We start from the raw sequence: 26720 nt of genomic DNA, 5'->3' as shown, positions 1-26720 counted from the left end.
AGGTAGTTGTAGAGAGCGATAAGGTCTCCCCTCAGCCTCCTCTTCTCCAGGCTAAACAACCCCAGCTCCCTCAGCCGCTCTTCATAAGACTTGTTCTCCAGACCCTTCACCAGCTTCGTTGCCCTTCTCTGGACATGCTCCAGCACCTCAATGTCCTTCTTGTAGTGAGGGGCCCAAAACTGAACACAATACTCAAGGTACGGCCTCACCAGTGCTGAGTACAGAGGCACAATCACCTCCCTGCTCCTGCTGGCCACGCTATTCCTGATACAAGCCAGGATGCTGTTGGCCTTCTTGGCCAACTGAGCACACTGCTGGCTCATGTTCAGCCAGCTGTCGACCAACACTCCCAGGTCCTTTTCCTCCAGGCAGCTCTCTAAATTGGAGATATGGAATTGATAGATGGACTGTTCAGTGGATGAGGAATTGGTTGAATGGTTGCATCCAGAGGGTAGTGGTCAATGGCTCAATGTCAAAACAGAGATGGGTGATGAGAGTGTCCCTCAGGGGTCCATAATGGGACTAGTACTGTTTAATATCTTCATCAGTGACACAGACAGTGGGATTGAGTGTACCCTCAGCAGGTTTGCAGACAACACCAAGCTGAGTGGTGCGGTTGACACCTGATGGCATGAGCCATCCAAAGGGACCTGGACAAGCTCAAGAAGTGGGCCCATGTGAACCTCACGAGGTTCAACAAGGCCGAGTGCAAGGTCCTGCACCTGGGCTGGGGCAACCCCCAGTATCAATACAGGCTGGGGGATGAAGGGATTGAGAGCAGCCCTGCAGAGAAGGATTCAGGGGTACTGGTGGACAAAAAGCTGGACATGACCCAGCAATGTGCACTTGCAGTCCAGAAAGCCAACCATATCCTGGGGTGCATCATAAGACGCATGGCCAGCAGGTCCAGGGCGGTGATTCTGCCCCTCTACTCTGCTTTGGTGAGACCCCACCCAAAGTGCTGCATCCAGCTCTGGAGCCTCAGCACATGGAACCATTGGAGCGGGTCCAGAGGAGGCCACAAAAATGATCAGAGGGCTGGAGCACCTCTCCTGTGAAGACAGGCTGAGAGAGCTGGGGTTGTTCAGCCTGGAGAAGTGAAGGCTCCAGCAAGACCTTATTGCGGCCTTTCAGAACCTGAGGGGGCTTATAAGAAAGATGGGGACACAATTTTTAGCAGGGCCTGTTGTGAGAGGACAAGGGGCAATGGTTTTAAACTGAAAGAGCATAGATTTAAATTAGACATAAGGAAAAAATTTTTTACAATGAGGGTGGTGAAACACTGGAACAGGCTGCCCAGAGAGGTGGTAGATGTCCCATCCCTGGAAACATTCAACATCAGGTTGGACGGGGTTCTGAGCAACTTGATCTAATGGAAGGTGTCCCTGCCCATGGCAGGGGGGTTGCACTAGATGACCTTTAAAGGTCACTTCCAACCCAAACTATTCCATGACTCTATGATTCTATAGCCATTTAGTTTGGATGCCAATCTGAACTTCAGCTCAGGTTTGCTACTCACTAACATCTGTTCCAGTACAACATCTGTTTATTAATAGACAATTAAAAAAAAATAATCTCTTTTGCACACAGCCAAGTGATATCATTAATATTACAGCACAATTCTTCCTTCAGTCACAATCCAAGGATGTTTATTTTCTTGAAAGAATGCTTTATGTTAGCAGTGGCAATAGTACTTAAAGCTTTATAGCGGTTTGTTCTAATAATGGAGGTTAGGTCACAAACTATTTTCTGTTGGTGTGAATTTTTTTTTGTCTAATCCTGTGCAAGACCTCAGATATTCAGTGACAATCTCCATTTCAGCTGCTTCTCCTACTAGTATACACTTCTAGCTTTTCACATTTTAGGGAAGATTTAAGTTTGTAGTAAAGCTCTGCAAGATATTCTTTGGCTTACACATGATTTGTGACTTTTTTCTGATATAAGGGAGGGATTCACTACAGACATATTTAGACATAGACATAGATATCCAGACACCTGCATGTGATCTGGATACCTAGGTTCCTCTTACATTCAATGGGCACAAGTGAATTTCTGTGTCTATCTCACTGACCTGCTTTAGACATCTAAACTATAATGAAATTATACATGGCCTACAAGAGCCTATATGTCCCCATTACATAAAATGAGTCTAGATATCTTGCTCAGTTATAGATATCTATGCTGCTGAACTGTACATTTGGATAAGCCCATCCCTATCTACTCATAATACAATTTCCTGGTATTGCAGGGGACTGGAAATGATGACCTATTTCCTTCTTCCAGTTCAATGTTTTCAAGTAGGTAGGAGGAGGGTTTTCTTGTTTGTTTAACTCTTACAAAATAAGAAAGTGAAAAATATATGTTCTGGATTCTAAAGACGTTCTTTTCACGTTCTTTGGAATAGATCCACAAGTATAGTGTTGAAATCTGAAATTTTGCAACCTTTTCTGTATTGCTGAGAAAAAAAATCAGTTTTGCTGAGTAATGAGTCTCTGAAAAGCATATGCTGTAATACCCATATTTTGTTGCTGTTTTTGTAAAATGTGCAACTCAAGGAATGTTGCATTATGAACATTTTTGTGGCTATCATGCCTATATAGAAGAAAATTTATGGAAGAGACAGATAAACTTTGTCATTCTTTATGTGCATACCATAGCCAACTAATACTATCCTTTTTTGAAACTAAACCTTCAAGTCAAGTCTTATATAGCAAAAGCAAATTTCTAACTGTCTTGTTAGACAAAAACCAGTGACAAACTTCATATGAGCAATTTTAATTCACAATTTACTCAACTAAGCCACTGCACAAACCATTCAATTAAAACTTGAAACAATGTTCAATGCATTACAGAACAACCTGCAGGGCAACTTACCTTATGTGAAGACTGGACAGTTGCCCAGAGATGCAGAATTGGAAAGGCAGCATTTTTAGAGCCAATTTGTGATTGTGCTGATTAAATTGTTAATAAAACATTAATTTTATAATGTATAAATACTTTGTCTCATATTTTTCTTCAATTTTGTGAGGCTGTATTTCAAAATAGCTGAATATACAGCACCCTAAAATTCTATAAAAATTATATTAAAATGCCTGATATTAAAGATGATTTCTTGCAAATGTTGGAGTAGAGGCAGCAGAATATATTTTACTCAAGGCAACAAAATAGCTAGGGTTGTCTCTGATATCAAATATGCATCAGGGACTGCTTACAACTGACCAGAAAAACAGTAACTGTTTGTCAGAGATACTGCCAGGGCTTTTTGAATAAGCCCAAGAATTCCATAGTAGATCCACTTGCAGATAAAATTCAATATTAATTCAAAAATATTCTCTGTGAATTATTTGAAAAGTATTATCATTCAGGCCTGAAGTTTTGTTGGCTTAGATAACTGCAGATACACAAGAGCTTGAGTAATAAGATATGCCATAGGGTGTGAGAGTGCACAAGTTTGAGTGTGTTAGGTATGAGGAAAGTGCACGTCACGTTGCCCAACATTGTGCAAACATGCAGCCTTTTGGGCTGGATCTTGCCTGATTCTCCTCTAAGCACTCTTCTGCAGAGGTTATCATCAAGGGATAGTAAGGAGGGAATAGAGAAGACCATAAGCAACCATGAATGTACAACAGCAGGACCAGACAAAGTTGCTGTACCTGAGTAAGGAGAAACAGAGATTTTCTCATCTGTCTCCAAAATGGCAATAACTCTCCCCTCTTGTCCGCAACCTTTCAGGATGAGCCAGACACATTGGTGGATTAAAAACTGCAGCACACAGAGGGCTGTGTGCGCCTGTGCACAAGCTGCAAACACCCAGGCTGAAGAGAGTATCAGTAGTTTCCTTCTCACCACCTGTAATTTAGTGCTCGCTGCAATTGCACTGTGGCGAAAATGCATGCTTCTCCACCAGTCCCTTAGTCTGCCAGCCCACCCCAAAGGCAACCACTGCTTCAGCTTACTCCACAGCAACACTCAGTGCCCTCCCCCTCCACTCTTGCTCCCTGATCCCCCAACCTCAGAGGCTGGCAGTCTCACCTCCCTTGCTCTAACAGATCTAGTAACTCAAAAAACTTGCCAGCATACAAAGTCCAAGGTAACGAAAAACTACTTAAGGCATATTCACCACAAGACTGACACTTCATGTTTCCCCCATGTTTCACTATCTTATATTTAAATATATCTAAATGCATATATAGATAATCATACATAAAATAAAAGAATGCAATATTTTCAGAATAATTTTTAAGGCTACTCTAACCAGGCAGAGTTAAGCTGTGATTATTTGAATATCACCTAATGCCTTAAATAACGAAGTATAAACCTGGCCACCAACTTCCTTACTTTTCTGAAACACTGCAGTAGCTCATGGAAACAAAATATGTTCAAATCACTAATATATGTTTGCAGTTTTTCTGTTTTACTCAGATCACTTTAGATTCTTATAATGAATCCCTTCCTTTGTCTTTCATAAATTATTTATGGGCACGTGTATTTTTTAGAGTAGAAAAATATCTTTTTCTAGTCAGATCAGATAACGTATGTGAGCTTAAATCAGTGAAACTGAGTGTGTACATAAGACTGAGTATTAGAAAATAAAGGGTGCTCTTCAGAGGGGAAAGGATGCTGTGAGAACGTTGCAAACTATAAGCAAAAGGAAAATGAGCTTGAATGGAGTGGTATTATTGCCTTTACTAGCATCTGAATTTTTAAGGGTATCCATCTTGTGAAAGACTGTAACGCTTAGCTTTAACTTAGCAAATCTTCGTAGTTGCATATTTATTACATTAAGCAAAAAACATTTGTTTCCAGCTTGTAAGAAAACGCAAGATGGTCTCCAAGTTGAAAGTTTATGATTTACATAGAGATATATACTTGCCAAATATGTGTTATACTTGCTGGAGGTACACTCAGCTTTTCAGCCAAATTTGGACTATGATTAAGGGAGGCATTTAAAACAAGTAAGCAATAGATGTAGGTGTACCTTATACTGGGAACATGACAGTTGTACTTCGGTATATATTACTTCAACATATAAGCATAGTGATAAAAATATTCAGCAATTGATAAAGTAATTTTGTTTAAAGACAAGAAGGAGATATAACCCACAGTGATTGAAGGGTATAGTATAATGTCTTTCTACTTTGTCTAGAGGGTCAGCTGTGCTGGCAGAAGCTTTCACCCCTGAGGGATCATCTCTTGGCGGTAGTTCCTACCAGGGTAAAGCAGGTTTATTTTTATGGGCAGAAATCCACACAAATCCTGCCAACTGAGGCTCTTCAGGAGACAGATAAATTTTACGCAGCTCCCAGCTGGCCTGTATAGCGCAACAGCAGCACCTTTCCCTTTCAGCTCACTTTTCTTTTCTGCCCGCCGAACTAATCAGCTTTTTCAAGCCACCTTGAGTATGCCTGTTTAAGATAAATACAACACTTGCAGCTACCACAGGTAAAAGACTCAGATCAATGTACAGGCTCACTGTAGCTCTACAGCAGCTATTTTGTGCATGTGTGTGTTTTTTTTAAAGATGGTAACCTTTACCAAACAGCCTCTCAAAAGTCAGCCTGTGGTCCACAACAGAACAGCTCTATCTGCTCTAATCCTTATGCTGTTGCATTTTAGGGTTGAAGATAAAGCCAGTGGTACAACAGTACTGTGCACTCCCTCCTCTTTGAGGCACAAAGGGTTTTTTTGGGTAGCTCATGTTACTATGGCTTTCCTCAAAAGCAGGGCAAAAAATGAGTCGGTACATTACTGGACTGCCTGAGAATTAAAGCCCAGCAGTCTGACAGCTTATATCATGTATCTTTCCTTCTTTCTCTACCTTCAAGACCTTGCACCTCCTCACTGCTGTCACCAGCGTTCCTACTCCTGCTTAAAGAATCACTGTAACACCCTCCAAAACAAGAAATTACCAATTCTCAGAAGAAAAAAAAATTAAAAAAAAAAAAACCAGAAATAAAAATAAACATATTACATAAACTCTTCTTTCTTTAGGACAAGTGATAGTCTCTCATGGTTCCCATTTGCAGCAGAAAGTAGGCAGCCCATTTCTGTCCTCAGCAGGGCACAGATGAACAGTTCTACCACATGAAGAAATAAACAGGGATTCCCTCCGGCAAGGTCAGAGGAGCAGATGAAAATGACCCTGGGAGCACGAGTTCAACCAAATACAGAAGGTTCCATGCTTAGTGGGGTTTGGTTAAATAATTCAGGTCCAATCTTTTAGGAACACAAATACAAACCATTCCTTTCTCAATGGGGTAAAAGAAACAAACTCACAAAGGTAATGAATCCAGCAGGGATTGACCAAACAGCTCAAACTCCCCTTTGGAGGAGCGAGAATAGCTATGAAGCAAACAACCTTAGCCACTGGCACAGGAAAACAGAACCTGCTATGCTGTTGTTGGAGGACTAAAAACTTCCTTGATTAAAGGTGCCCTTCATTTTTCAGGGGGCTAAATTTGCTATTAAATGCTGACTAAAGACTCATCTGTTCAGTTCAGACAATTATTGCGCTAAGTTGAAGCAATGGCAGTGAAATATCTTCTCCAAGCATTCGATCCCTTTGTTTTCTTACTGAGTCCAGAATCTACATCTCATTACACTCCTGTACTGCCAACACACAGGTTCCCCTCCTTCCGACCCATGCTTTCTTTCACATTTTTCTCCTTCTATAAAACACTTTCTATTTTATCCATCAGTATCCACTATTCCTTCTATGCACCTGGTCATAGAGTGTTCCAAAGGAGCAAAAAGGATCTTATGGAAAATACATCCATATGTATATATGGTACTCAAGGGAGGTCAATATAGGCTGTAAATACCATGCTGCAACACTAGCACTTCCTGAAACATCAAACCAATAAAGCTGCACTTCTTTTCCTAGTGCTTTGTTCTTTTCCCAACTTCATCACCTAGTACGCATGCAGCATGTGGCGTATTTCTTCCTATTTTTTGTATCACCTTCTGTGTTTATATAATCACATACAATTATTTCTATTAGAAAACTATCTCCTCACTTCCATATATTCAGCTGCAATAATAAGCAGCAAGTAGATGCTTCCTTGAGACTACACCAGAATCCAAGATTCTCTACTTATAAAACAACTGTATCTGCTGTTCAAAGTACTTATAAAATAGGCTGTTCAGCTTACAGTTATAATTTCTGATTTCATCCTCTGTGAGGGCTAGTTAGAAGAGAGGAATGATTTAAAAGCAGGATTTAAGCTGCAGTTTTTAAGAGATAACAACCTACTTACCCAGAATCCAGTATCACTGAAATTAAAGATCCTAATTTAGGTGGTTAATTTAGGTTTTACAAGACTATTGTGCTGCGTGCAAAAAAATGGTGTATTTATACACCTGGGATAAAACTCGTAAATTGGGGAAAAGGAAAAAAAACTACCTTATTAAGGTTAAAAACATATCCTGGATCCTCAATAAAAAGCATCGCTTTAGTAGCCTGTAAGAATCCTATTCTATTAGACTAGCAATTTAAGTATAATAAATTAAAAGTAAGTTTCGACATGGCAACTATAATAGCTTTGCTAATTTTTCAGGAAATAAGTACCAGGAAAAAAAAAAACACCCACCAAAATGTGGCCTCATAGTTAAAACACATTTGCAGTGAGAACAACGCAAGTCATCATTTTAGATATACAGTATTTCAGCAATTCTAACATATATCCAAAAGTGTGAGCTGATTACCTAGTTAAGCAGGAACATCTTGTTCAATTAACACCTTTCTATGCCACCACATTTGGAAGAAGAACTTATTTTAATCGTAGAAAGCACCAGCTTTTGCATCCTATTACATTATAAATACAATATGACTCCATTTTCCAGGTTGCATAAAACAATCAGCTTTACAATTCAGCATAGTGGTGGAAGTCACTATTATTTTTTTAATCACAAAAATAATTCTGAGCTGGAAACTGTCAACTGGATCAACATGCCTGTATGCATTCGGGTGCTACTGGGCACAGCCGCATACACATGACGTATTCGCATTTCACATGTCAGAGCTCCTTTTTCACAGCACACTGAGAGGGATTCACTTGTGCACATGCAGATCAACTTAACACACATGCACACTGGGATGCATTATCAGACTGCAGGCTGGCACGGGGCTTCCCGGTGCTGTACAAGACATAAGTCAGGAACAACCCCCTTTTTGCCCACCCACTGCTAAAGCACCTGAACAAATCCATACTGCAGAGTCCACATTGGCTCCCACTGAGGTCACAGGCCATCATTACTCAAGTAAATCTAAATTATATTTCTAGCCTTTTTTTAATTTTACAGTGTTAAGTGTAATGGTTTTGAATGTATCTTACGTTATTTGCAAAGTACTTCTGTAATTTGAGATACTCTCAACCACCAGGCTAAACAATGACTCTAAAACTCAACATTTGCCTTCTATTTTCAAGGCTGCAATATCAATGTTTGAGAATTGTGTTGTTCAATTGTTTATTTTTTCTCATATCATACTTCATATTCATTTCTTTATTAATGTCTCCTCTGATGGATAAACTGGTATACACAACAGCACTGCCACAAGTGCACACCCATTCGGTGATCAGACAATACAACTATTCCTCAACATCAAAAATCTTGCTATGGCCTACAATTAACAAACATAAATATTAAAGCAAAGGTCAACATTCTCTCTACTCCTTTCTCAAAAATAAAAAATAATTAAAAAAAATCTGAAAACAACTAAAACCCACTCTGGCTGAAAACATGACACATTATTCCACTTCTCCTAGCTTGAAGATATTTGCCTCTGTGAAATTCCTCAAAATAATAATATTTCCTCAGGTTAATGTCTCTTTCCCTTCTACTCTGTTTTTGCCTTCTACATTTGTCATTCTCCTAAGGCTACATTTTCTTCTTTATCCTGATCATAACACCTGAAGGGCAGAATTAAAAACCAGAAGGGTAAAGAATGTAAACGTGTAACTCTAAAGATAAAAATAGCATGATAAAACATAAATACTGGTTATTATGGAGAAACATCATCTATGCTTATAAAAGCTGTCCTACAAGCGAGCACGTGCCTGACAGTTTCCAGTTTTAGTGTGGAAAACCCAGTATGCCAGTAGGATGAGCAGAAGAGTAACTTGATATTTTACTTTGAGTATTTTTATTCTAATAAATGGGGAAAGGGAAAATGCTCTGACAGAAAGATGGGAAAAGGACAGAGAAGGTAGACACATGGAAGTATTTGTTTGGAAACAGAGAAATCATTCTGGTAATCATTACAAGAAATAATTTCCATTTAAACTAATCAGGCAAGTCAAAGCAAGTGATCCAAAAGACTGAGTCTTGAGAAGCAGTCAAAAGAGTCTCTTCAGCCACTACTGTGTGTAAGCCATGAGTAACCCCTTTTAACCCAGTGGAACTGCACAAGAGGAAGGGAGATCAAGTTCAGACCTGGAGTCACAGATACAGAGGAAATGAGAGTCAAGCAACAGGCATATTTTTGACTGAGAGAAAACACCACAGTGCTTTTAGGTGTCAGTTTTAAACACCCTTCCTCGATTTTTCTACCTTATGTGAGTTTGACCCTTGTATTGATTAGCTTTGCTTATAAACCTCTTTCACTATTTTAATATAGCTAAAACCTATGCAGACCATGCACAGCGCTCATAATGCTCTAGTGTTGTTATGTATGAATGAGGAAATAAGCTGAATTGAAATAAAGCACCCTCATATCCAGCATAACTACATCAAAACCTCTCTTTTTGGATAACTACATCAGAAAAACATGAGAACAAAAACTACCTTATGCCTCTAGCCAACATAATTATATCTGCACAAGAACAAGAAAACAGGATCTCCTTTTTTCCTATTCTTCACAAATACAATGCATACTTCATGCTTTGTAAATATAGGCTATTATGGCATATTCTTTTCTACCTATTTTCCTTAAATATACAACCCAGCGGTGTCAAAATACACAAGCTTTTTTCACTCCTTGCTAAAATCTGGTGTTGTGGCTTCTAATCATGGGCTATTGAGTTCCCTGATTCACTTTTTGTAGTGCTGGTGAGAAGAAGGGAAAAAGGCTGCCTAATGGAAGGCAGGGAGTTAGGCCCCCTGTGTGATACAATGAGCAGAGATCTTATAAATTCCTCAGGGCAGAAAGGAAGCCTTTATTTCAACACCATGTACAAACTATTATAAAGATGTACATCTTAAAAAAGGGTTTGGTAATGGGATGATAGGCCCATTGCCTTCTTCAGCTTCCAGCACCAATTTCCCTCCACAGTCTATTCTCTTCTCTCCACCTGTTCCTAGATAAAATCCCTAGCTCAACTAGCTTGAGTCTCTGTCCAAGGCACATTTTTGCTGTCTCTGAAACCAGTCTTCAGTTCGAGTTTGCAGTTTATAGCTCACAAATTTCCATTTCTTACATCAGCAGGAGGCATTGCTGAGAACACAGGGTCCAGTACCCAGTTTCAGACCCAAATCCATTGCTGGCATAGCACACAGAATCAGTTAACTTCTAGAAAGTATTTGTTCAGTGGAGAGTGTACTCAGCAAAGGCAGAGTCATCAAAGATTTTAACACGTAAAATTCCAGCTCTTAAGAAATCAGACACCTACATTCCCATGGGGAACTTATTTGCATCATTAAGTTGTTCTTTTTTATTTCTTTTTTGAACCTGCCCTGAGGGCCATATTAAGAATGCAAACTATAGGAGCTCAATTTAGTAATCACAATTCCTATGGCATTTTAATTCAATAGCATGGCAACCTGTTGAGACATCCTACATTCTAAGGCTTCCAATTTCCATCTCTTGATAAGGTCAGCAGAGAAAAGCAGCTATGTCTCCCAGAAGCCAAGTTATTAGAGTTGGTAGTTTGAACATAGTCCTGTGTCACTTCAAATGTTCTAACCTTCACCACCAAATATTTATATCATTATCCCAGAGATCTGAAAAAATGCCACAAAGCACTTCATTTCTGGTGTAAAAAAAAAAACACCCACTAATACAATTGATTTCAAAAGCATATGCTGAACATGAATGCATTTCTCTATCTGCAATACTAATCAAATGCATTACAGTAGGAACTGATTTTGTTTAAAAAAAATTGAATATGCATTTTGCACATAAATGGTAAGGCTTTTTGGTTTGCTTCTTCACATTTTTAGTACTGTAAAATACACTTGTGTTCTCAGTATTTCTTGAATTCATAAAACAAGCATTGAGACATACAAGTCTGAAGTTGACACTATGTCTTTGCAACTAATACAAGAGACAAACTGAGATTTCGTTTCTTTTTTGTCTCCTTTTTGCTTGTACCATAGACTGCAAGAGTGTGGAGGTGCTAAGCGGCAAGCATGAATGCAAAAATCTTAATTGATATATTTCTGTGAAAAAAAAAAAAAAAGATTCTATGTTTTGGGATGATGCAGTGCTGTTTTATGACTGACTTTGCTAATTTCTATTGCACAGAACACATGCAAAATGCAACATACACAGTTGTACTGCCATTACCCCACTACAGTGTCAGCAAATGGTTAAAGTTCTTTGATGCCAAACATTTTGAACACCATTACAACTCTTTTTCAAATGCGCTATCCCTGAGTGCCAAACCTGGGAGTGCTGCCAACAGTTTGCTATCACTGAGGCCATAGGATGGGAAGGGCACAATGCAATGGGCATGCCTGAAGCTGCAGCAGGAGTCTGCTAGCAGTGTGGGAAGATGAGCTATTCTAAAGGACCAGAACTTTAAAAAATGTATAAAGATAAGAAAAGCCATGAAATACAGGAGTTGTTTGGAGCTATCTTCTGTGCAATGTGCTTTCTGAATGTTCCCACAGTACCTTGATTATCACCTACAGCTGAGTCCTCCACTGGAAAACCTTAAAGAGAGATAAAAGTGAAATAACTACCAAAGTTGCTGTCAAAACAACTGGAAAATGTTCTTTCAGGGGATACAAATGTTCAGGCTGGAAGAAAGCAGACACTGTTTAAACAATCCTGCACGTTTGGGCAACTCCAGTCTATGGTGTTTTGTGCTTTGACCATTAAAATCAGATGCTGTCATTATTTTTCATAGTAACCATATGTAAAGAATGTCAGATCCACCTATTCTGAAATATTGGAACTCCTAAAATGTTTGGGCTTTCTGCAGTTTGTCAGTAGCTGACTTAAAAGTACAAGTTTCCTACAGTCTAATGTTATTAGCCAATTCTATATGACTTACACTATTATTCAGAGGACTACATTCTTGTTGGGTGGAACTGAAATATACAAAATACTTCACATTCAGTAAACATGACACCAAATTAAAGAAAATGCATCGACAGCTAAATTATATAAAAAAAGTTAGGCTTAACTGTTCTCTAGTGCTTCCTGATTTTGTGACTTAACATTAATTTAATTTCATAAGATCTTAAGTCTTAAAACCACAAAGGAAAAGAGTATATCATGCTAAGGTCCCATTCTTTTCCATTAATTTTCTTCCTTCATTTTTGGGAACTTTTTAAATTGCCCTAGTTATGTTAATATCATTTTGGAAATGCTTATTCAATTTCCATCAGCAAACACTCTTAATGCACACTCTGATTACATATTACTACAAGTGTCATGAGACAGGAAAGCACTATGTCCCAAAAATAAAAAAAAATATAAGCATCAAACAGGAGGCTTGACCTTGAAGACAACAAATAAAGGAACTACATAAAGACACTGCATAAACTCAAATTAAAATATAATCAACAAAAGAATGAGATGATGATTATAAATCATTCCCCCAGGCACAAATATTATGAACTAAAAATCTGGAGATTTCAAGGAAAAAAAAAAAAAAACCAAACACAAAAACAAACTGAGACTCTTTCTAGTCTGTCAGCCACCATGACCTGGTTAGCTAGACATTTGCTCTTCAATAAAAGCCTAACATTACTTTGATTGCTTGACTGTAAGACCAAGAGCTATAAGAAATATTGGAAATATGTGATAGATTGTAAAGCCAAATAGAGTTCCCCAGTCAGTTTGTCCAACACCTTCTGTTCCTCAAGTCATGGAATATTATGTCCTTACTCCTATATCCCAATTACTTTTGTCTGAATACTGCAAACTTTTATTCAAATGTTCCAGGATTCACAACAAAATTATGAAAATTGGCACAACAGCTCACAAAGACATGCAACATAAGGAGTGCAGGTTTGGACTGAGACGCATATGTGGGATGAAGGCTGTTTCTCACTTTCATTTGACACATAAAACAGTTGGTCAATGAGGTCCTGTTTTCCTATCTAACCTCCTCCTTGGCACTGTGCAAACATTAGGCCATATATATTACATGAACAGGGGCAGAAACTGGTAACATTCTCCATCAATGATTAACAGCTATAACCTAACAGTTTTTCAATAAAAATCAAAAGCAAATTACATTTTCCTAATCATACCAACCTTGAAACATAAAATTCATTTAACAGCACATCTTACTAGCATAGCCCAAGAACATTCTTCTTTTCTTGATCCTCGCATAAGAAAATGGACAGTTTTAACTCCAGCAAATGGTGTAAGGGATATAACTAATTGAGAATTATATTCAGACACCATCTTTGCTAAAGTAAATGTCTACTCAAGAAAAATTCAAGCTTTCACAAGCATCCTGTGATGTTGCAATAGGAAAAATAAAAGCAGGTGAGCAGTAGTCTCTTTTCTTGAACTGGAAGGGGCCCAACAATAACCAGAGTTACTGGAAGCACAACTACCTGCTCATCGTAAAAAGAGAACAACATAGTTTACTTAAGAAACAAAGGATACCAAAGAGGGTATTTTTCTCTAAAACGAAGAAAACCAGTAAGTATCAGAAATATATTTTTATATATATGTATAAATATATATATACATTTCTTTATATAGAAAGAAGAGCAATGAAGAAAAACCTTTTAAAAAGCATTATCTTGTGATTCAGAAAGTGCTTTTTTCTCTCCCCTAACTTGCATCTCCTTTAAGGCTGCCCACAGGATCTCCTGCCTCCACAACACATAGATTCTAGAATGAGGATTTTGCCATAGCAAGAGCTGAGTGAGCTTAAACCCAACATATACTGCAGAGAAGTGACAGATGGAATTAGGTTAAAAAGCTGGAAGGAGACTTCTGTATATACTATTAATGATGCATTCATTTACACTGAAAATTGCTGAAACAGAATTCCACCTCTCTTCATTGCGGTTGCAGAGCCACAATGTTTAACTATGTTGCTTTGATATTTTCCTTTGTAATGTTTCAAAGCCTCCCCCAAAAATTTAGATCTGCTGTTCCTTCATCAGTTTACATGTAAAATACCTTCTCAGATCAGTTTTATCACTACATAATTCAAAAAGTTTTCCTACCCATAAAATCTATGAATTCAGTTTTCTGCCACCCATGGAGACCTTCCCTGAAGACCACAGCTGATACGTAGACTATTCCATATCTCCATCATATAAATAAAACAAGGCTGATTTCATTAACCTAAATCACTTACTGCTGCCATAAAAGAAAATCCATAACCTCCAGCCACCACTCTTTGCCTATTCAAAACGATCAGCTCTTTTATTCTGAAGCCACTTACATTGTAAACACTATGTAGCAAACCGAGCTAGCTGGGCCCTTACGGATACATGGAGTTAGCATTCTATAACAAATTGCACAAATAATAGAAACATCTGGACTATAATTTCTTCTCCAAATTTATTCCACCGTGTGGAGGGAGTAGATATTCAACACTCATTCTCAAGTATGATATTCAAAGTTAGCGGAAAATAATGGAAGGAAAGGAGAGCTGTCTTTAAAATGAAGAAGTGAATCACATACATTATTCCCAGATTTGATACTTGTACATAAAATATTTACCACTTTTATTGAACTATTTGCCAGTTTTCTGCTTCCTTTAAATATCAGCCTACACCCCTCTGTCTTGAAGACTAACTTTCATATCATGATTCATCTAGACAGAGCTGAGGCAATATTTTGTTGCCTCGATTGGTGTGATGTTAAGTTTATGGCCCCATTCCTGCAATGGAAGCTGCAAGCACCTATTTCATTACTATTTGATAAGTAACTTGAGAGCCACAGATGGATGTCACTATGGAAACACAAGGGATTATTATAGAGACCAATGAAACAAGAATGGACGCGTCCACGAGGCAGCAGCTTCTTTCAGTTTCTTTCTTTTTCCCAAAGCTGCTTTCAATAAAACTTCAGTAAGACGACTTCTCACTGAAGGCTTAGGCTGGCATCTGAAAAAAAGCAGCTCTCTCTAAATGTTATTCTTTTTTGCTTTGTTTTCCTATCCACCTGACTGGAAAAGCAGTGGAGAACCCATGTCATTTCTGTGAGCCTGCAGGACTGAAAGGTTAATGACCTCTCCAAGGCGTACCAGGGGTCACTGGTCCCTGAAATGTGAACTGGGAAACTTCTTGGCCTCCTGTTTCCCTGCTTCATTGTCTTGTAGGGGCCATTTGAATAACCACAAATCCAGGGCACAGGGGTCTCCATGGGCACAGGGCAATTTCTCTCAGGCCCCTCGCCAGGGAGACTCCAGACCTTCAAGGACCTTAAGTCCACTATGTGCTAGAAGAGGTCAGCTAAAGAGAACGACGGAGTATCTTCCCTGCTCTGGTACCACTTACACCGGGAGCTCAGTACACAACCACTAACTAAAGCCAGCAATGTTTGGAGATAACAATGCCAGCGTTGTTGGGCTCAGAGCAGCCCAGAGCAGGGTGACTAGTGCTGCAGCTGGCGTGGTGCAGCAGAGGGTCCATCCACCTTGGCTGCACCTTCCCCAACCAAGGTCATCCCGACCGCAGAGCTACGGCATCAACGCTTCTTGCAGGCCCGTTCCCGATGCCGAGCGCGGCAGCACCGGCTTTTGCTTCGCTGCTGCCGCCGCCGCGGCTCCCCGCCCACACTTCCCAGGGGAGCTGCCCCCGGGGCGGGGGCGCCCCGGACCGCGGCTCCGCTCGGGGCGGGCGCTGCGGCAGCGCCCGGGGCTGCGGCGGGAGGCGGCCTCGCCGCCCCGCGGGGATGCGCGCAGCGGCGCGGGGGCGGGATCGCGCCGCGCCCCCCCCCCCCCCCCGCCCCGGAGCTGCGGCCTCGGCCCGGCCCCGCCGCCCGCCTCCCTGCCCCGCTGTCAGAGCCGGGCACCGCACGGCAGCGGGGCCGCCGCTGGCTGCGGGGCCGGCGGGGCGGGCGGCGTCTCCCTGGTGTGGCTGCTTTGGTATCGGGGTCAGCGCCCGCAGGAGGGGCGGCGGCTGCGCCCCGTGCGGCGTCCGTCCGTCCGTCCATCCATCCATCTGTCCATCCCTGCATGGGCGGCGGCTCGTGTGGTGTGTGTGTGTGTGTGTGTGTGTGACTGACAGTGCGGCGCGCAGGGCGCGGGGGCAGCCGCCCTCATGCAGCCAGCGGGGGCCACGCCGGCGCGCCCCGGCTGCGGCAGACCCCTCTCCGTCCCCTGGAGCCCTCCCCGGCGGGGGCGACCTCAGCGGCCTCGCTGATCCTCCTCCTCCTCCCTCCTGGCGGGTAGGTTACGTTACCTGGTCTCTAGCTCGGGCTGGATCTAATCCCGCGGCCGCCGCCGGCTCCTCTCCCTGCCGCGGGGGTGAGTGGGGTAATTAATTTATTTATTTCCCATAAGGTGTCCTCGGCAGCAGAGCAGCGGCGGGAGAGCCCGGGCCGGGCGGCAGGGAGGGAGGCCCGGGTGCTGCTGCGGGGCCGACGGGGCGCCGCTGTCCCGGGGGTGCTGCCGGGGGAGCGGCCGAGGCGCTTCAGCACCGGCGCGGGGGGGCGGGGGCTGCGGAGGAGACGCCTCCCGGGCTGCCCAACCCGGCTCCGCGGGGCCGGCGGGGGCGCGGCGCCCGGCCCGGGCAGAGGGAGCCGGCGCGGGTAGGCGGGAAGCGCCGCGCCGGGCTACGGCGGGGGGCGCGGGCGGCACCGGGGCCACCGCGCCCGCCGGGGCGAGGCCGCAGCCCCTCCCCGCCCGCGGCGTCCCCGCCTCCCCGCCCGCCCGGGGCCGGGGCCGCGGGTCCCGGGGCCGCCGAGCGCGGAGCCCCCTTGGCTCGGAGGCGCGGCCGGGGCACCGCGACTCCCCGCGGAGCCCCACCCGCCGCCCGTCCGGCTCTTCGCCTCACTTCTGGCAGCACAAGACGTGTCGGCCGGCCCCGGCCCCGCCCCGTTCTCCTCCTCCTCGACAGGGCTGAGGATGCCAAGTGCTGCACGTTGTAGGGCTGTTTGCACTCGCAGTTGCACGGCACGGTTGCAAAAAGGCGCGGCAGCGTGCGCGTGTTAGGGGAAAAGGGAAAAAAACAAAACGCAGCGATCTTCATGTGCAAAACTTCGTTTTCTGAAACAGGAACCAAAATCTGGCCAGTCAGCAGTCAGTTCTCGATCAAAATCTTGGTGACCTCTCTCTTTGCCCTGTTTTTCTCTCCCTTAAAAAAAATAAGTAAAAGAACCATTTTGTATATGCAAGAACATATTTATGAAAGTGGCCAATAAATTCTCAGAAAATTTCTGTCCTTAAGGCTAAAATCCTGTAGGGAAAGAGATAGAACATAATCATATAATTACATAATTAAAGCCTTTACCATAATGCCCATTCTCGTGGGTAAAGGTTGCACGTTATGTGCAACATTTCAAGTAGTACGAGGAGACTGGAGTAATTACAGTTGTTGACATTATGTTGCAAAACATGTACAAAAGTAACTGTTGTTATCACGTGATCCTTTTTTTAAACTTTATTGCATGTACTTTCTTTTGCAAGAGCTTTATGAATAGGGCTGTCACAGACGTGTTAGGAATTGAAACTGCCTGTGTATGGAAAGGAGGAGAGAGAACTTGGGTTGTAGTTGGAGATATTCCAGTTTACTGAGCTGCTAGTGGAGGAGGGAAGGACTTGATAGGATCCCTTAGCTAGAATTAGCCACAATGAACAAAAAAGTTTTAAGAAGTAGCACGGCACCCCCCAAAAAAAGCTGCAGCATGAGTGGCAGTACCTATTACACATCAAAGAATCCATCCACAGAGGACTGCCACCTCGAAGGATAAATTCATGGAAATCAGGTTTCTTTGGCTCCATTGTTCATGAATCTGTTTGCTTTTATGTGAGACATGTTATTCCGTGTTTTAAACTATAATCATTAAACCGGAAGAGAGAGACCCGGAGATGTAACTTTTTATCATTCCTTCTTTCCCTAGGATATTATTGTTTTAACTTGTGTGTCATCTGCTTCCACTGCAAGCTCTTCAGATGCAGGAGAGAATACTTTGTCTCGTGTTTGTATAGCAGCCAGGTCGCTACAGTCTCCGGGCAGATTGTGGCACCGTGGTCGGAAGGAGCAGTAAGTAGTTCACTGGTAGACACAGCAAACACTTTTACTCCTGAAACAGGCTGAACAGTTTGGAGTCATTTTTGTGACATCGCATAAGCTAAGTAACACTTGCGTTACGTACCTGAGTCCAGGGACATTTTTAGGAGCAAACATCCATGTTGAATGCCAGGGCAGCTCATGAGTCGCAGTTGCATTAATTTAGGTAGCGATGTCAGTTATCTCTTGTGCAAGTGTGTGAAGGGAGCCTGGGCCCAGCATCCCCACAGTCAGTGTCTGTCCTGGCAGCAGGTTACTCTACAGGCTTTGGAAGACCAACAAGCATGCAAGAAAGGCCCGGTAAGCCAAGCAGAGGAAAGAGCAAACACTAAATAGTGACTCTTGGGCATACAAGCAAAGGCGGCTTGGGTACAGAAGCCCATGGTCAAACTCGCTGCCAGTTCCAGCCAAGCCCACAATTACAGGATTTAAAATATGCAAATTAGGATGAAATCTGATGTAAGATCTTTCATAGAGAACCTGCTAGTGCTGAAATCAGTTGTATACTTGGCATTACAGCAGTGTTAACTCTCTTCTGTATTCAAACAGTTTGTACACCCGGAAGAAAATCATTGGCCATATAGGACCTCAGACAATTCCTGGAAAATGCAGAGCATGGCTACATTGTCTTTTACAGTGACATATTAAAGTTCACATACTGTTTTATAGAATGTTAGGAAAGTGATTTTCAAAGGAAGATGAAAAATAAATACATGAAGTTATAAATGGTACCTGGTTTTCATTGCATGGTTCTATTTCCTCCACTGATGTGCCTTAACTAGGATAAATACAGTTATATAGATATAAGTATAGAAGGTTTTTTGTAAATGTATACAATATATATTACAGACAATAAATTTCACACAGTGTATATGAGATAAGGTACATCATGTATCATGTACACAATATTTGCTGTAATATGTAGTACATACTGCACACTATGTACAGTATAGTGCTACATGCTGTAGAAATGGATGTATTCTATATTTAAATATAATAAATTTGTGTTTATATTACTACTGCATATATTAACATATCTATATAGGAATAGTAGATTATACTAACATATGTTAACCATTACATAAACATATACATTTTCTGGATATACATATGGCCTCATGCAGTTTCTTTCTATACGTCTTTTCAGAACACCCTCTCTAGGAAAGGTGTGTGCATCTTAATTGACTTACTGTAGCTGTGTGCTCCATCCCATTTTGCATTTTCTAGTTGGAGGCAGAGACTGAACATAAGCTAGCTGCAGCTGTAACAGCGTGTGATTCTGGCCTACAGTCTGCTCAAGTTTAGATAATGCTGAGTGTCCTCATCCTACTTAAAGTCACAAAAATTGCCATGACCCCTCAGACTAAGAGTTGATGTATGATTTTATTTTTTATGTGGGCCTCAACTGCAGTGGCATCAGGTTTTTAAAGTGAATGCACTCCTCTGAGAGCGCTGCAGAACAAAGGCTCTGAAATTATTCAGTTCCCTGTTACAGATTAAAAAAAAACCTGTCATCATTCTATATTCTTCCAATCTTGGAGCACCTTCAGTGTAGGAAGCCCATTATTCCAAGTAAAAATGTTCATATCCACCCTCTAAGAGTAAGAATTAAAAATGTATTAGTGATAGTAATTAATAATTTACATGTGAATTTCAAGAAGCTATCAAAGGTTCACAGCTGCATGTGCAGGTATGTATGTGTCTGCGTATGGGATGGTGGCATTCTGTATATTTCCATGGTCTAATTGTAAAAAAGAAATTAAACAAACTTATCTATCTAGCGTGCGTGTGAAAAGAAGTTACACATCTGGTTATTGGGGCTGTGTCCATTCGATAGTGAGATAGACTTCTGTGAGGTTGCATGTTATACACTCTCCTGTTTCAGTTGGTGGCAGCTTGAGGTCTTTTTAGTTAATAGAAAAAGGTTTTAAGTATTATTTTTCACCAGAGAAAAAGAAAATGCTGTAAATGCTGAATATCTGATGGTATTTTCTGTGAGTCTATCCACTAATTATTTGGGTAAATTTCCTAATGGAATAGTCCATTTCCCCCACATGCCACTTATGCAGTTTCACTTGAACCCAGAATTTTACAGATCCTCTTCTAAGCTTAGATTCCTGTGCCACACCACAGGTTATGTCTTCTAGTCACAGAGTCTGGATCTAAAGGGTGCATGTTTAATGACTGTGTGTCATTCTGGCCTACATAAGATTACATTCTGATCATGGGGTTTTCTTCTGGACTGATTTCAGTTCCATAAATACGCAACTCAAATTTCCCTCATGTCCATATGCAGGCTGGTGTGGTGTGCGTGCTCCTCATCTCCAGCAAATACATGGGGTATTATCATTAGGATTATATTGGAAAATCACCTAGGCCACCTTCTCTAAGCTTTGTATCAACAACTAATCATTATCAGCCTGTCTCATTCATACACACAGATAGCTCTGCCACTAGCATAAAACTTCAATCCTACCTCTGTTGGTGAGATATGTATACTTCAATTTTTGTGATAGAATTAATATAAATATGATTAGACTGTAGAATTCTAATGATAAAATATAGCCAAAGTGTGTCATTTTTCCTCTATAAGCATCAACCATGTCTATTCCAGGCCCAATAAAATTCTTTTCTTTTACAGCTCCCGGTGACACAGAGCACAGCACGTTGTAACTACAGCAATAGACTCAACCGCAAAAGATCTCTATCAGGCATCACAGAGAATTTGAGGCAGCTGGCAGTTATCAGCTGAAGCAGGTAGTCAGTAGAAGTGTAGAAGATAAATAGATAATAGAAAAGCAATCTGGAAACCTGGGAGAGATAATAAGCCTCTCTTCTAGAGGGGAGGTAACAACTCAGGTAGGTCACTGTTGAACTCAACTCCCAGACCAGTGCTGCGTCTAATACTGCTGAAAATACAGGAGCAGTTTGTGCCTGTCAGCTCTGAAGTAGTATTCAAGATGTTGTCGGAAATGCAGTTTGACATATTCAGTTATAGAAATCACTATTGCAGTAAAGCGAAGAAGGATCATACTGCTGAAAGACAGCTGACCAAAATCTCAGGGACATCATGACCCTCTATTAAATTACAGCTGCCAGAACAGAAAACTAGTTACGCCCCCTTCTTATCCTGCGTGCTGCTGTCTATACTGCTGGTGCAACCGTTACATAATATTCCTGCCATACTGACCATGGTCCTCTGTGGGGCACATGATTTCTTCTTTGTGTAATTTCTACTTGTCTTAAAATAACTGAACCATTCTGTTTTCCCTACCGTGAGCACAGAAAAGAGAGGGAAAGGCCCATGTCTATAAGTGAAGAATTGTGTTGTTCTTGGTAGCTGTATATTAAAACAGTCCTACAAAACATCTTTCTCTTCAAGTCACTCTTATAATTCTCAAATTCCTGTCCATGTAAAGTGTGAAATCTTGCATGAACATGCAAGGAAGCTGATACCATTTGATAACTGTTCTTGCTGGGTTCTGAGATGTTGTAGGACTGTATTGGTGGTAGGGAGATAGCATCAGGAGATATTTCTGTGAGAGTGGGCGCAGAAAAGAAGTCTGTCAGTGGCATCTTTCTACCAAAAAAGTGCTAGAGTTACTCCACTGACATCTGTCTTTATTTTGTTAACCCACTCAGGTGGACCATACAAAGTAGCTGATGTTAGTGAAATGTGAATTCTTGTGGAGCTGAACAACAAATAAAGAAAAAAAAAACTTCTGCTGCTCAATTTGCTTTGAAAGGTGCTTTAAAAAAATCTCTCTGACCACAGAAGTTATAAATTGCTCTGTGGATTTACACTGAAAGAGCGCAAACCAAGACACATGCATCAAATATTTTTAAAGTATTAACTACGCTTATTAAAGAAAGTCCTAATCAGGAAAGTAACATATTGTGTTCACAAAACCCATTAACAAAATGTAGATGTGCCCACGTTGTTGGTTGTGTTAGATAATGTGTATCCTTTGAACAATCTTCTCTGTAATTCTTAAAAAGTATCTGAGGTACATGTTTTAATTTTTTATATATTGTTATAATCGTTGTTTTATTATGCCACTGGACATGAATTAATTGTGTGCATCTGTAAATTCTGACTGTAAGTAGTGACTTCTGAGGGTGTTTTTCCTTTCATACCTCATTCTATCACTGCTAAAATAAGAAAAGGCCAAAATTTCAAAGCTTACACACATCAGAAGTTTAAAATTACTTTATGCTAGTTTTTCCATTGTGCCAGTATAATCCTAATGACAGACTTTGACCCAGTCAAGATCCACTTTCTACATCAGATTCTCAGTTCAGATGTTATACAACTGCAAATTACTACCATTGTGATATAAGCTACACCTAACTTCATTACATTACGTATCTTTTTAGGTAGCAGGAGAATTTTCTTTTTGACTGACGTATTTTTATTTGCTTTTAAAAGAATGAAAGAGAAATAACAAAAAAAAAAAAGATAAAATTCTAGAATGCTCCTAAATATTTATTGTATAAGATTCCTGTATATCAGTAATTATCAGCTAACAAGATATTGACAATATGTTGTCCTAAACAGTGCAAACAATATATAGGGAATATACGGAGCAAGAAGTAAGGGTGCGTCTCTCCCAGGGAAGCATCCTTAGCGTTAGGACAGAAGAAGGTCCCTTTTCACTTTTTTCTCTCTCCCATGGGTCCTATGAATGTTTCAATATTTTTCTACACTGTGATCCAGATTCAAAGGAAAAGTGGAGAATAAATAGCTCAACTCAGTCTCTGGCCACATAACTCTCTGAGATTTGGATACTCCCATAAGGCGTGTGAACAGAGGGAGGTCTCTTTCTGGTCAAGTTCCCTAACTGTGCAAACAGGAGGCATCCTTCATTACCTGGCTGTACTCAAAAGTTAATGCAGTGCTCTGAATCTCAGGGGATGAAGGTGTCCTGTGTAGGTACATGAGCAGATAACTGTTCAGAAAAACATCGTGGTTGAGCATTCCCAAAGATACTTGCTGTACTGCCAGTGGAAGGGGTAAGTCTTCCTCTTTAAGGTTTCTGAATTTCCTCATAGAGACACTTAACCCACTGACTGGGATACCTACGGGACTAAATTAGAATCATCCTGACAGACAGATGTTACAACACCAGCAGATATACTAGTCTGAATACAACCCTTAAAAGTAGATTGGTTTGCAGAAACCTTAAGAATCAATGAGCATACTCTGATGGGATCACATTCTTCACTTAAGGTAACATGAAAACCCAACTCCTGAGTTGGTCTACAGGTCATGAATATCGTGAGCATATTGAATGCGCAATTCATTTCATATGAGTATGAATGAACACGTAACAACATCATTTGTTATTCATTGTTTTGAAAGTACTGGACCATATAATCAAAATCATACATGAAGAGCTTTTGCTTCTTGTCTTTACATCTTATTAAAATTACGGTTTACTTTGCAACTCTCCTCTGGGATAGCCACATTTTCCCAAAGTGGGTAAAACATAAGAAAAAGAAGTGTGTTTGGATTACTAGTGCTTTGCATTCTTCAAAACTAAAAATCCTCAGTACATCATGTATTTACTTTCTTTACTGAGTAGGTCAAAAACGTAGTTTTGCAAGATAAAGGTATTATAAAATATTTCAGATGTAGCGATATGTTTAAGTTTGGGGGCTGCATGTCCAACAGGTCCTTCTCCCAACACACAATTCAACACAGGGAGACTTTTGAAGAAGAAACTACATGTGGTTCTTCTTCACCTCTTTATATGTGTGGTTCTACAGGGAAGTACAAGGAAGCAGAAGTCAACTCTCTTTTTGGAGAAGGCCTCAGACTGCGAATCCAAACCCTATTTTCCCCAACAGATATGTGGCATGACAGCCATGTGTTTGCAGGTGTTCACATACATGCTCCGACTTCTTTTTGGTGACTTTCTTATTCTGTAACAAATAGGCCTGCTGGAACTTCTGCTGGTGCCCTGGGATCACACTATTTTGTTTTGGTTATTCCCCAAAATCAATAATAAAAAATGTTTTTCTTCATGTTTCCATTTTATTGTCAGTCATTGTCTTATTGCCAGTAATGTCTTTGGATACCAGGTATGATATCTTGTATTGAAATATCCATATCTTACCAATGGCTTGAATTCTGCAGCAGTTTATTGTGGTTTAGGGTTAGACTTCAGTGGAGATTAAGACGCCTTAGGCATCTGTATGGAAGTGATCAAGTGTAAGCTATGTGTGTAAACTCTAGACAACAGAGTCAGTGCGATCTGTGGAGCATACTTAGTGCCTTGTCAGCTGACGAATTGGTTTGCATATGTTTCAGAGTGAGCTGGGTTGTTCTCTAGGCTCCGTCTGAACACAGAGAAAAAATATGGCATCTTGTAAAATGTACTGTCAGTTCCTGTGCCTTGCAGTTCTCTAAAAGACCCAACTCCCAGAAACTGTAAAAATATTCTACTGTAATCATTAAGTTTCTGACAAAAATAGTAAAACGGGCTTTCTTGAGTTTCTCCCAAAGATAAATTAGGATTCCATGAAACTGTTAAATCTTCTCTTGTCATTTGCTGTAACTTGTGTGCATCATACAGCTCTATACTCTAAACTGGTAACACATATTTGGCCAAGTAAAAGCAATCTTGGGTGATCTTCGTGTGCCTTTATCCTGAAAATATGTATCAATATAATGATGCCAGTTCTTGAATCTCTCGGGCTTATTCAATACATTTAAGATATTAAGAGGTTTATTTGAGTTGGTAACCTGTAATAATGGGAGACTGCATTTGCTGATGCAAAAGGTTACCCTGAATTCAGTGTCTGAGTGTCTTTCTTACCTGTTCCATGTGAATAAAATACTTTCCTGTAAACACAGTTTTTCATTTCTTTTGCTGTGATTGTAAATATCAGGGGAAGTCATCTGGCTTAAAGATTTTTACTTCTCCTAGCACCAACAACCTGTCTTGTTTTAGAGCACTGGGTTAATCTGAAGATCAGCAGCTAATATACCAGAGAGCAGGTTTTAATCCAACCATCAAATAAAAATGGAAAGCAATAGCAAAGGACACAGTCCAAGTTATGGTTGGACTGAGGTTACACAGGGTGGCTACTGACCCAGTACAGCTACAGAGACAGAGCCCAGACAGCTGCAGAGCAGTGGCAGACAGCCAGTGTCATGAACAGATGAAGATGAGGCCAAAAGGAGGAGGACTTAAATCTCAGATATTAGCTGCTCTAATATAGAACGGACAAGCAATATAAGAACCTTACACACTGTGACAAGAATTACAACAGCTAGTTGGAAACAAAGTCCTTGAAGCTTCTTGTGCAACTTTTCAAATAGAAATTCTCATAACCAAAGTAGTTTAACAATACTAGCTTTTGAGATATATTTAGTTCTAAAAATTGTATACACTAGGTACGTCATAGACAATATTTGCCCTCAGATATGCCATATAATGAGTCATTAAAGAAAGGCCATGACTTCAACAGGCACATTTCATCTTACGCAAAAAATAATCCTAGTTATCCTTCTTTGGCTGGGAATTAGGATCTGTGACCCCAGGTATATTGTATTTAGTATTCCTAGCCCACTCTTCCTGATGGTATACTGTGTTTAGTGTACTTTAATTGTTCTTTGAACAAACAAAAGCTATTTATGAAAGTCCTGGTTTTCTCTGAAAGTACATTTTCAGATATAATCCATAATCTGTGTACATCTCTGCTGCCTGAATAGGTTACATTTTCTATCCTATTTATAAAGTAAATTAATGTTTTACAAAATAGTTGCAGACACTGACACAAAAGCCTGGCAGTTGAAAACCAGACAATTAAACACCTCAAAAAGGAGAAGAAATGCAGTACAAAAAGATCTCTGCAGAGAACCTGTAGCTGTCTATGACCCTCCCCATTATTCTGTATAGGACATACGCAAGTGGTTTGGAATAGCCTTTGGACTGGATACAGATGTCAGAACCAGTCCTCTAAATCTTTTCAATTTTCCATTATGAAATATGCTATACAGCTGAGGTACCAGATATGAAGCAACCCCTTACATATTTTTTTAATATCAATAAAATTATTTTTCATTAAGTTTTAAGTTATGTGTGCTGTATACTATGTATATTTTTTTCATATTAAATTCACAAATCTTTCCTGCTAAGGGCATCCTTTCTCAAAGTACTTCTTAAAATAGAATAGCTTGATGCTGTGGATAGCACTTTGACATTGAAGAAACCCAGGGAGATGCAAACAAATCCTAGCAAGTCTGGAAGTTGTGCCTGTATACTTCAGAAATGGTTTGACTCATTAGTAGATTAATAGGCTGCACAGAGAGCTGGATCTCTGAAAGAAGTCAGTGA

At 40.7% G+C, this 26720-nt stretch overlaps 1 protein-coding gene and 1 long non-coding RNA gene across 2 annotated transcripts in view; one reads left to right on the top strand and one right to left on the bottom strand.

The window, feature by feature from the left end:
* SLC16A7 (solute carrier family 16 member 7) overlaps positions 1-16812 on the bottom strand; it is an 88865-nt gene extending 72053 nt beyond the window's left edge. The window contains exon 1 of the mRNA XM_064448496.1: positions 16546-16812. The gene's annotated coding sequence lies outside the window, so the exon portion shown is untranslated. The remainder of the gene's footprint in view (positions 1-16545) is intronic.
* Positions 16795-24408, top strand: LOC135312752 (uncharacterized). Its single transcript, XR_010372413.1, has 2 exons — positions 16795-18348; positions 21017-24408. It is a non-coding gene; the product is annotated as an uncharacterized LOC135312752 (long non-coding RNA).
* The last annotated feature ends 2312 nt before the right edge of the window (positions 24409-26720 follow it).

Source organism: Phalacrocorax carbo, chromosome 1 (genome assembly GCF_963921805.1).
Source record: "Phalacrocorax carbo chromosome 1, bPhaCar2.1, whole genome shotgun sequence".
NCBI classification, from domain to species: Eukaryota; Metazoa; Chordata; class Aves; order Suliformes; family Phalacrocoracidae; genus Phalacrocorax; species Phalacrocorax carbo.
This window is presented reverse-complemented; position numbering and strand designations above follow the sequence as displayed.